Source organism: Sus scrofa, chromosome 3 (assembly GCF_000003025.6).
Source record: "Sus scrofa isolate TJ Tabasco breed Duroc chromosome 3, Sscrofa11.1, whole genome shotgun sequence".
NCBI lineage: Eukaryota > Metazoa > Chordata > Mammalia > Artiodactyla > Suidae > Sus > Sus scrofa.
The window spans coordinates 53499242-53510650 of NC_010445.4; the positions used below are offsets into that span (position 1 = coordinate 53499242).

Here is an 11409-nt window from a genome sequence, read left to right on the forward strand (position 1 = left end):
CCAGAGTGGTTTCTATTTCTGTCTCATTTAAAAATTCTCTGATGTCTGCAAAATGCTATTTGAATCATTAAGTTTCTATGCTAACGGATGCATCCCCGTGTACTTTGCCCAGGAAGAACATTTAGTGATACAAAATCCATCACACACAGTTCACTTGAAGTGAAAAGCTAATTATAGAAAAATGTTCTCCAAGGAACTATTTCTAGCCCCTCCCAAGTAGGCAGAAGAGATGCATTTCCTGTATGGACAAGCTATCAGTATGTTTTGTTACAAGGTTTGGGTGAGAAGGAAGCTTTTCTCAGTGGCTTGAGTCTCACACTTGCATTGACAGTGAGCAGGATTCTATAACCAAGACAGCCTCATTCAATGTTTTTTTGTGCATGTGTGCTGTTGCACACCTCTCAAGATTCTTCCTTTCAAGGCAAGTGAGGGTTTGCCCTGAAGTGAAAGATGCTTTCATCATGGCAACGGGGCTTGACTGTATTTCTGCGTTCCAGAAATTTCTAATTAAAGTCACTTTTCCTTTTTTGGATATGAGGTTCAGATGGGAGCAAACTGTCAATGTCCGGGGTTGACTGAGTGCTAGGGCCTTTATTTAAAGTCTTTTCACTTAAGAATTTAAGATGTCCGTGGATGGATGGCATTTGTTTTCTTGGCCCTTAATAATTCAGACCAGTGGTTCTCCAAGTATGTTCCTCAGGCCAACAGCTTCCGCATCACCTGAGAACTTGTTAGAAATCCAAATTCTCAAGTCCCACCCAGTTCCGCTCAACCAGAAACTCTAGGGATGGGCCGCAGCAAAGTGTGTTAAGAAGACTTCCAAGGGAGGTCCCGCTGTGGCACAGTGGAAGGGAATCTGACTAGTATCCATGAAGATGTGGGTTTGGTTCGATCCCAGGGCTCACTCAGTGTGTCAGCCATCCAGTGTTGCCGTGACCTGTGGCGTAGTTCACAGATGCAGCTCGGGTCCTGCGTTGCTATGGCTGTGGCCGGCAGCTGCAGCTCTGATTTGACCCCTAGCCTGGGAACTTCCATATGTCAGGTGCTGCCCTAAAAAGAAAAAAAAAAAAAAAAGACTTCCAGGAGATTTTTAATGTGTGTAACATTTGAGACATACTGATTTAGACAGTTGGTGATGTCATAGGTAGAGCACTGCTCAGTTCTCATATGGTCTGAACTAATTTTATTGGCATTCCTGTGCTGGGCTCTGGGCTAAGAGCAAGCAGGCATTACTTTATTTAATCTTCACAACCACTCTCTGAGAACAGTTTTCCTATTATCCCCTTTGACAGATGATGGTATGGAGCCTGGAGGGGTTTAGTTACTTGACAGGGAACAGTGCCTTAGGGAGCAGAGAGAGGATGGAGACAGGGTCGCCCTACTGTCCCAGCCAGTGCTTTGACCACCCTGTGCTTTTGCTGGCTGTGGATGCACCGGTCAGGTAATTGACAAGAATTTTTTTTCTTTTTGTGGCTGTGCCCAAGGCATGCAGAAGTTCTCAGGCCACGGATGGAACCGGTGCCACAGCAGTGATCCGAGCAACAGTAGTGACAACGCTGGTGCCTTAACCCACTGAGGCACCAGGGAACTCCAGCATCCTATCTTTTACCTTGTTCTCATCGGACTTCTTCAGCATCCACTGTGGCCAAGTCTAAAGCATAGAGCTGAGGCAATGCCTGCCCACTTCAGGCTGTGTTGAGAGCCAGTTGTGTTGATTGTGGTCTTCAGAGAAAGTGAAGCTGGCAGGTAAGTCAAAAGGTATTTTTCCTGGGGATTTATTTATTTATTTATTTATTTATTTATATTTTGCTTTTTAGGGCCCCACCCATGGCACATGGAAGTTCCCAGGCTAGGGGCCAAATCAGAGCTACAGCAGCCGGCCACAGCCACAGCCACAGCAACACAGGATTTGAGCCTCTGCCACCTACACACAGCTCATGGCAACGCCAGATCCTTTAACCTACTGTGCAAGGTCAGGGATCCAACCTGCATCCTCATGGATACCAGCTGATTCGTTCCCATTGTGACACAGCAGATTCGTTTCCACTGCGCCACAACGGGAACTCCCCCCTGGGGATTTATTAACACAGCAGATGGGGCTTGTGCTGTCCAAGGTGGGTTTGGTAGGTGTTCTTTGAACTCACAGGGCACTGGAGGTCTAAGAGGAATGAATCTGAAGGGTCAACACATCAAGAAACAGACATTTGTACTCTAAATTAACATAAAAATAAAAATATCACACTAGTGCCTGGAAGGTAGGTATAAAACATAAGGGAAATAGAATTGAGAGTCTGGAAATAACAATTACTTATACCTGACAATTAGGGTCACTTAATTGCAACAAGGATGCCAAGACAAATCAATGGGGAAAGAATAGTCATTAACAGCAAATCGTGCTAGGACAAGGGGATATCGAGACACAAAAAATGAGTTGGACCCCTACCTCCCACTATGTAAAAAGTTAACTTGAAATGGATCAAATGCATAAATGTTAGAGTTAACACTATAAAACTCTTAGAAGAAAACCTAGGGGTAAATCTTCATGACCTTGGATTTGTCAAAGGAGTCTTAGATAGGACACTGAAGATACAAAAAACCAAACAGAGGGGAATAGATCAGTCAGACTTCATTACAATTTGTGATGATGCTATCAAGAAAGTAAATGGTTTGGGGTTAATAAATGCAAACTATTGCCTTTGGAATGGATAAGCAATGAGATCCTGCGGTATAGCACTGGGAATTATATCTGGCCACTTATGATGGAGCATGATAATGTGAGAAATGTATATAGAATGTATATAGGTATGTGTGACTAGGTCACCTTGCTGTACAGTAGAAAATTGACAGAACACTGCAAACCAGTTATAATGGAAAAAATAAAAATCATTAAAATTAAAAAAAAAAAAGTAAATGGGAGTTCCCATCCTGGCTCAGCAGACAACCCAGGTTCAATCCCTGGCCTCCCTCAGTTGTTTAAGGATGTGGCATTGCTGTGAGCTATGGTGTAGGTCACAGATGCAGCTCAGATCCTGTGTTGCTATGCCTGTGGTGTAGGCCAGCAGCTATAGCTCTGACTCATCCCCTAGCCTGGGAACCTCCATACGCCATAGGTACAGCCCCCCAAAAAAAAGGAAATTAAATGGGAGAAAATATTTGCAAGTCGTGTACCTAGTAAGGGACTTGTCTCTGGAATATATTTGAAAACTCTTACAACTCAATTATAAAAGACAAATAACTCAATTTTTTAAATGGGCAAAGGATTTGAATAGATTTTTCTTCAAAGATTATATGCATAGTCAATAAGCATGTAAAAAGATACTCAACATGCTGAGTCATTATGGAAATGCAAATTAAAGCCACCAGGAGATACTACTTCACACTTACTAGGTAGGCCCTTATTTCAAAAACAAAACAAAACAAAAAAATGAAAATAAGCAGGAGATGTGGAGGAATCAGAACCCTCACTGCTTTTGGGAATGTAAAAGGGGCAGTCACTTTGGAGAATAGACCTACAGTTCCTTACAAACACAGAGTTACCGTTCCCGTCAGCAATTCCACTTTTAAGGATATACCCAAAGGAAATGAAAACAAATGTACACGCAGAGCCTTGTACATGAATGTTTCTAGCAGGATTATCCATCACAGCCGGAAATGACGAAACACTGCCCACCCCCACCCAGTGTCCATCAGCTGATGAATGGACTACACAGAATGTGGTCTATGCACACATTGGAATATTATTTGGCCATAACAAGGAATGAAGAACTGATGCGTGCTACACCACGACTGAACTTTGGAAACATTATGCTTAGTGCAAGAAAGGCGGTCACAAAAGACAAATAACTGAGGATTCCATTTATAGGAAACTCCAAAGTAGGCAAATTGATAGAGATGGAAAATGGATTAGAGTTGCCCACTGCTGGGGGCATCTGGGTTCAGGATGTGGATAAAGGGTATAGGGCTGTTCGGGTGATGAAATGTTCTAAAATCAATTGTGGTGAAGCCTATATAACTCTGTGAATGTACTAAGGACCGCTGACCTGTACTCTCTGAATGGGCTAATTGTATATGAGTTCCAGGCTGAATAAGAGTTAACCAAAACAATGACAACATCCATCACCGGTATTTCAGCTGTCCAGTCCTTTCTTCTTCTTCTTCTTTTTTTTTTTTTTTTTTTGTCTTTTTTTGCCTTTTCTAGGGCCGCTTCTTCGGCATATGGAGGTTCCCAGGCTAGGGGTCTAATCAGAGCTGTAGCCGCCGGCCTACGCCAGAGACACAGCAACGCAGGATCCAAGCCACGTCTGCAACCTACACCACAGCTTATGGCAACGCCCTATCCTCAACCCACTGAGCAAGGCCAGGGATCGAACCCGCAACCTCATGGTTCTTGGATTCGCTAACCACTGAGCCACGATGGGAACTCCCAGTCCAGTCCTTTCTTCTTGAAGCCTCATCCATTCGTTCAGCATCATGTCCTTCACTCCCAGCCCCCACCATCTTCCTCCTCCTCCCCGGTGCCCCCACCCTTCCTCCTTCTCATCTTCCTGCAGCCCCAGAAGTGAGCGGGTCACCAAGGTTCTCTCTTCAGCCTCTTGCCCGGCTCCTTCTTTCCTGGGAGAATCCAGTCCCGTGGTTCTTACTCCAAAATCTTCCAAATCTTCTGTTTCTGACAGGTTTATGCCCACATAGCTAATGGCCCCCCAATATTTCCATTTGGATATCTCCCACTGAACTTGTCTAAAACCTTCTGACTTCTCCTTTTTCCTTTTCTCCCCAGTCCAGCTCATCCTCCCAGCTGCTAAGTCCTATAAATGATGGGACTTTTCTTCCAGTGAACTGTGCTTGGAAGCTGAGTTCTGCCTTTAAACGCCTTCTCCCGTATCTGCTCGAGTCCCTGGGCGACTGAACGCTGGGAGATGCGTGTTGCCTGGTGTTTCCTTTGCTCCTCTCCTCCTTCCATCCCCCTGACTCTCGGTTCTGGGGTTCAGCCCTAACACGGGATGCTCACCAGCTTTCTAATCGGCCGGAAGTAACTCCAGAATCCAGCGAGTGGAAGAAAATGACTGTAGATGCAGCCTGAGGAAGGGCTCCGAAATTTTGTGCCCTGAACTCCGTGCAGATTTTGCAAGAGTCGTAGGAGAGAAGACAAAACCCAAGCGCCTGGAAAGAAACCCGTTAATCTGTGAAGCCGGTCATCTTCGGGGAACCGACACACAGCTGCCAGGGTGTGAGCTTAGAGAGCCCTGGACAGGCCGGTATTGGTGTACACTGTACAGCCAGACCAAGGGTCGACATGCTAAAAGGCCTGTGCTTGTTGCTAAACTGACACTGTCCTGAGTAACCCCAGACCCCAAGGGCCACCATCTCCCCCTAGACCTGCCTGAACCTCCTCCCCCACAGTGATGATTGGAGACCCAGTGGGCAGCTATGTTATCACAGGGCTCTGACGCCTTTGCCACCTGGACTCAACCTCAGGGCTGGTACAGTGGCCGCTACACCAAATCCGCAGTCCTGACCTCCTCAGGACCCTCCTTCATCCCAGCACAACCCAGCTCCATGGTCCATTTTCCAGTTCCCCTACACCGCCTTCCCTGCGTGTGACCCAGCCATCCCCACATCAAATGCTGCTTCTGCCTTTTCCTCCTTGCTCTGCTAAAATTCCTTCTGCCCCAAAAGGGCTTGCTCAAGAAGTGACTTTTCCTTCCTCACTGATGTTTTCATGCACGTAAAAAAAAAAAAAATTTTACAAGTAAACATATTTCATGTATCTGTGATTATATCTGTATTAATATATTTATATATTTTTATGTATCTATTATGGATATAATCAAATGCATTTTTAAAACTTTTATTGAAGTATAGTTGATTTGCCATGTGGTGTGAATTTCCCCTGCACAGCAAAGTGGCTCAGTTATAGCTATACACACATCCACTCCCACATAGGTTATCACAGGACCTTGAGTGGAGTTCCCTGTGCTATACGACAGGTCCCTGTTGACCATCCATTCCGGATACAAGAGTGTGCGTTTGCCATTCCCACACCCTGAGTCCATCCCTCCCCACTCCACCTGTCCTCTTCAGTAACCATAAGTTTCTTTTCTAAGTCTATAAGTCTATTTCTGTTTTGTAAATATATGTTCATTTGCATCATTTTTTTTACATTCCACATATAAGTGATACCATTGAATGCATGAGGACATACAATTTTGATACCCCAGTGTCTTAAAGTCCTTGTACCAGTGAAGGCTGTTTCGGATGTAGGAAGAGAAACCCACTCTGCCTCCCAAGCCTCCACCCTCCGCTGAATCCACCACCCGGCCTCACAGCTCTGAGTCCCGTCCACCCCATAATGGGCCAGTGGCTCCCCATGGGTAACTCCAGGCTTGTACACCCCCGTTGCCTACTGGGCAGAGGAAACTTCTAGAGTCCTAACTTAGGCCGTGGGAGGATGACATCCAACAGATATAAATTCACAGCCTTTCCTGCAGCACCTCATCCTTAAATGTCTTACCTTAAATTAAACCTCATGTTCTTGGGGCTCTGAGCTGTACTATGTCTGAGAGTGAATGATTTTATTTCAACAGCTTCTTCTTCTTCTTCTGTTGGGACTGTTCTAGCTTTCCTCAACTGGTTATTAGAAAGGATATTTCATGGCATTGCCAAGCTAACGCCATGTTGGAAGAAGAGGGAAAAAAAACCCCATCACTCTCTCAAGGGATTCTCAGTGGACCAGATATATATATATCTGTAGTTGACTTATGCAGTATTAGTTTCAGGTGTACAGCAAAGTGAAGCTGTCATGCATATAAATAGATCCATTCCTTTTTCCCATCTCGGGTATTACAGACTATAGAGTAGATCTGCCTGTGCTACACAGTAAGTTCTCGTTCATCATCTATTTTACACAATAGTGTTTCTGTGTTATTCCCACCCTCCCAATTCTTCTTCCCTCCCCCCAAGGTTTCCTATGTGGTCACAGTAAGATTGGTTTGGAAATCCGTGAGTTTGTTTCCATTTTATAAGTGAGTTCTTGGAGTTCCCATCGTGGCTCAGTGGTTAACGAATCCGACTAGGAGGTTGCAGGTTCGATCCCTGGCCTTGCTCAGTAGGTTAAGGATCTGGCATTGCTGTGGCTCTGGTGTAGGCCGGCGGCTACAGCTCTGATTAGACCCCCAGCCTGGGAACCTCCATATGCCATGGGGAGTGGCCCTAGAAAAGGCAAAAAGACAAAATAAATTAAGTTCTTTTGTATCATTTTAAAAAATTAGATTCCACATATAAGTGCTATACTCCTGTCTTTGTTTCCTAGCTTTTCCCCAACAAGCCTCTCTCCCAGCTGCTCAGGGAAGAAAGAACTGGGACATTTTGCACATTTTCACTTGAATAGAACTGAAATGTGAAACAATGGAAGAACCAGGAAGAACAGACTGCCTGTTCCTCAGCAACCACTGGCTGGCAAGGCCAGGCCACATTCACCCCAAGAACCCCTAACAAGACATCCCCGCCCCTTGCTCTGCCCCCGCTCCCCCGGCAGCGGGGGAGGGGGTGTGTGCCTTCCTCCCCCAGTCTCCCACCCCAAGGAGCCTGTCTCTTCTGACTGATGCCCCATTAAGCAATTACTAAGTATCCCAGCTTGACCCTTAACCTACCAATTGCTGAAAAGATAGATCAAAGCAGCCTGCCCTGGGCTGTACCCAGAGAAAGAAAAGAAGAAAAGGCCAACTGAAGGAGAAGAAGTTTGCCTTACATCCTGAACCTGCCTGTGCCCTCCCCCTCCCCTTCCCCAGCTGCCTGCACCCCTCACTCCCTCTCAGTGGGATCTGGGAGAAGGTGATGTAACTGCGTCTTGATGTGTGGGGCCTGGGCTGGAATAAAGGTTTCTGGAATAAATAAGGTCTCCATCGGAACGCCCGAACCCACAGGAACTGGTGGGTGTGGGCGTGGGAGCCGTGCCTGGGAGCCTGGGCTCTTGAGCAGAATTTATACCCTTCATCTGCGATTAGCCCTGGGCCACTTCTGAGAACATGAATAGTTGACGCCGCCGTTAATGGGAATGCTGTTCTCACCCCCATGAGAGGAAAAATGCCCAGAAACATGTTTAATGGATTTTTTTTTTCTTTTTTTGGATGCTTAAACATATTGCCGTGATTTCCTGCTTCCAAAAAGGACACATTGATAACTTTTCCATATGGTAATTTTCTGTTATGAGTGTTCGTGGCGAGGCCATTTTTCATATTAAATTCCTAGCGGTCAGCAGAATTTGGTCCAGGTTTCAATCAGTAAGACCCATTACGTCTTCAGAGAGGAAGTCGTTATTTCTTCTCTCTTTATTCGTGTTGAACAGCCATCTCTGTCCCCAGGCCCCCAGTGGTCTCCTATGAGGCTTTTCACCAGTGGCTTCAGGTTCATCAGAGACCGAGGGTTACCGATGCAAAGGCTCCTTAAGGGGCATGTCGTTCTCGTGGTTCAAAGACTCTAGTGCTAAGTTGAGGCAGGTTAACTTTTCAAGTAACACTCTGTGCATGAGCGTTGCCAGGGTACATGGAGCCAGGCCCAGGATAGAACCTTCCCTGCCTGACAGCAGGCTGTCTCCACAACTTAAAAATTCAAAATGCCTTTGCCTAAAAATATCAAAGAGGAATCTTTCAAAAATTATTTAATATTGCTTGTTTTCCTCCTGTGGGTGGAATTTGCAGCCAAAGAAATTCTGTGCACAGGAGATCCCACTGTGGCTCAGTGGGTTAAGAACCCAACTAATATCCGTGAAGATGTGGATTAGATCCCTGACCGCACTCGGTGGGTTAAGGATCCAACGTTGCTGTGAGCTGTGGTGTAGTTCACAGATGTGGCTCCAGATCCCGAGTTTCTGTGGCTGAGGTGTAGGCCTGTAGCTCTAGCTGCAAGTCGACCCCTAGCCCGGGAACTTCCATATGCTATGGGTGCAGCCCTAAAAAGACAGGAAAAAAACAAAGGAAGAAATTATGTGCAAGTACCTAGTTGAAATGCTGCAGATGATCGTAAAAATGGCATTAGCTCTGGCAATAATTCAGCTTTGGGTGTCTGACACGAGAGCCTAAATGATGAGCAACTCTTTCCCATTAGAATCAAGAATTTTCATTTGTAACAGACAGTGGATAGATACATGTCCAGCCTGAACGACCACCAAATAGTAAGTGAAAACCAGTCTTTTCAGATGTCATTCTGGGCAACCCTTTGCTTTTGCGACTTTTTTCTTTCCCACTTGCCTTTGTGAATCAAACTGTTTTCAACTTGTGGGTTGTGGCAAACGACGCTTCGTTAGAGTCTTGGTTGTATTTATTTACATTGGGCATTAGACACTTCATAATATATTCACATGCTGATGCCAGGTTACCTTGGTTTTGTTGTTTTTGTTTTTTCCTCTTTTCTGGCCACACCTGGTGGCATATGGAAATTCCCAGGTCATGGATCAAATCCAGGCTGGAGCTCCAACCCATGCCACAGCTGCAGCAATGTGGGATCCTTAACCCACTGCTCCACAGCAGGAATTCCCCAGCTTATGTTTTTTAAAGAAAGTCATAAGCAAGAGCTTCCCTGGCACCCTGAAGGGGGTGTTTCATCTCTGGGGTCTGCAAAATGTAGTTGACTGTATTGGTCCATGCTCTTGATTGCAGATAACAGAATCCAGAATCGGCTCTGTCTAAACAGAGGGAGATTCATGTCGGGCTAAGGCTCGCCTTCAGAATCACTGGAAAGGATGAAAAAAAAAAAAATACGCTGCACAATAAACAGGAACAATATTTAAACTCATGCACAGTGTGCTGCCAAGGAAGAGGAGGCTCCCCCCCTGACCAGGAAGAGGCTGCCTCAGGGGCTGGCCCAGGACCAGCCCCTTTTGCCTCAGTTGGTGCTTGCAAGTGCCTGTGCCACCATCTGATCCGTAGGTCCCAAGTCTTACCCTGAACCCCAGCTGCCAAGAAGTCTGGGAAACGTCAACTTTCCAGTTCCTTCCATGCAGGACAGCACAATTGAACGGGGTGGGAGTGGAGTTTGATATGTCGACCCACAGAAGCCACCACATGTGGAACAGACTGGCCTGTGGGGGGAGGGGAATGAACCAAAGCTCTCCGCTCAGTTTGGCATAAACTAGCTGGTGAAGTTGGCAAACATACCTGGTCAGGGCATCCTGAAGGAGTCTAATTTGGTGCCTCCAGGATCACCTCACAAGCAGGGTGGCAGGAAGGTCATGGCTTTAGCAGCGGTGTCTTTTTTCAGGAGAGAGCTCCCCCCCAACCCCCCCAAAGGATCTGGAGGCTTCTGGAGTGTGCCCCTCTCCTCACCTCCCCACACTTCTGTGCCCAGGCCTCCTCCAGGGTGCCTCTGGTCTGGGAAGGTGGCAGCTGCTTCTACCCCAAGCTACAGCTGTATTGGTGCCACCACAAGGTCTGAAGAGCAATGTATAAAGTCAGGCTCACTTGTTTCATGGGCAGCTCGAGAAATCCCTGTTGCGATGGGAGGGTACAACTATTCCTTTCATGTTTTCTCTTTCTTTCTTCCTTCCTTTTTTTTTTTTTCTTCTTTTTTCGGGCCTTACCTGCAGCATACGGAGGTTCCCAGGCTAGGGGTCCAATTGGAGCTGTAGCTGCCAGCCTACACCACAGCCGCAGCAACTCAGGATCCAAGCCGAATCTACGACCTACACCACAGCTCACAGCAATGCTGGATTCTTAACCCACTGAGAATGGCCAGGGATCGAACCCGCATCCTCATCGATTCTAATCAGGTTCGTTACTGCTGAGTCACAAAGGGAACCCGCCTCTTATGTTTTCTTTGCTTATTTCTTCTTATTGGACTTTTATAAAAATCCCCAGGTTTTAAGAGAATTATGGATCTACTCGAAAGCAGGAAATAATAGGAATGCTATCATTATATATTTCCCCTGCATGGGCATCTGTAATGCATGGATAATCATCCTGTGGGCTAGGGTTAATTATCCTTAATTTATTGCTGGAGAAACTGAAGTTCAGAGAGGTTATGTGACTTACTTAAAGGAACACAGCAACTCTGGTCTGGTGACTTTTCAAAAAAAAGTTCTTTCTCTAAATATCTGAAATATTTGGCATAAGGGTTTGAATAAGATGGAATTCGGAAGTTTGGTATTAGGGTGAGGGGTGTGTGCATGTGAAGGGTTCATACTAATTTTATGATGTATATACATCAACTCAATTACGGTGCATGACAGGAGGTTGCATTTTTCAATTGAGATCTTACAACGTGGCAGGTTTAACCCCTCATCATTCCACGTTCTATCTTAACAAAGCCAAATGGGAGAAATCAGGCCAGGATGGTACTCATGCTTTTTATTTGCCATGCAGGTCTGACTGGCAAGATGCCCATTGGAGAGCCCACCCTCCAGGGAACGAGAAAGTG

At 45.9% G+C, this 11409-nt stretch overlaps 1 long non-coding RNA gene across 1 annotated transcript; it reads left to right on the forward strand.

Moving 5' to 3' along the window:
- On the forward strand, positions 1392-5777 carry LOC102161983. The gene is made up of 2 exons (XR_302330.3): positions 1392-1746; positions 4778-5777. It is a non-coding gene; the product is annotated as an uncharacterized LOC102161983 (long non-coding RNA).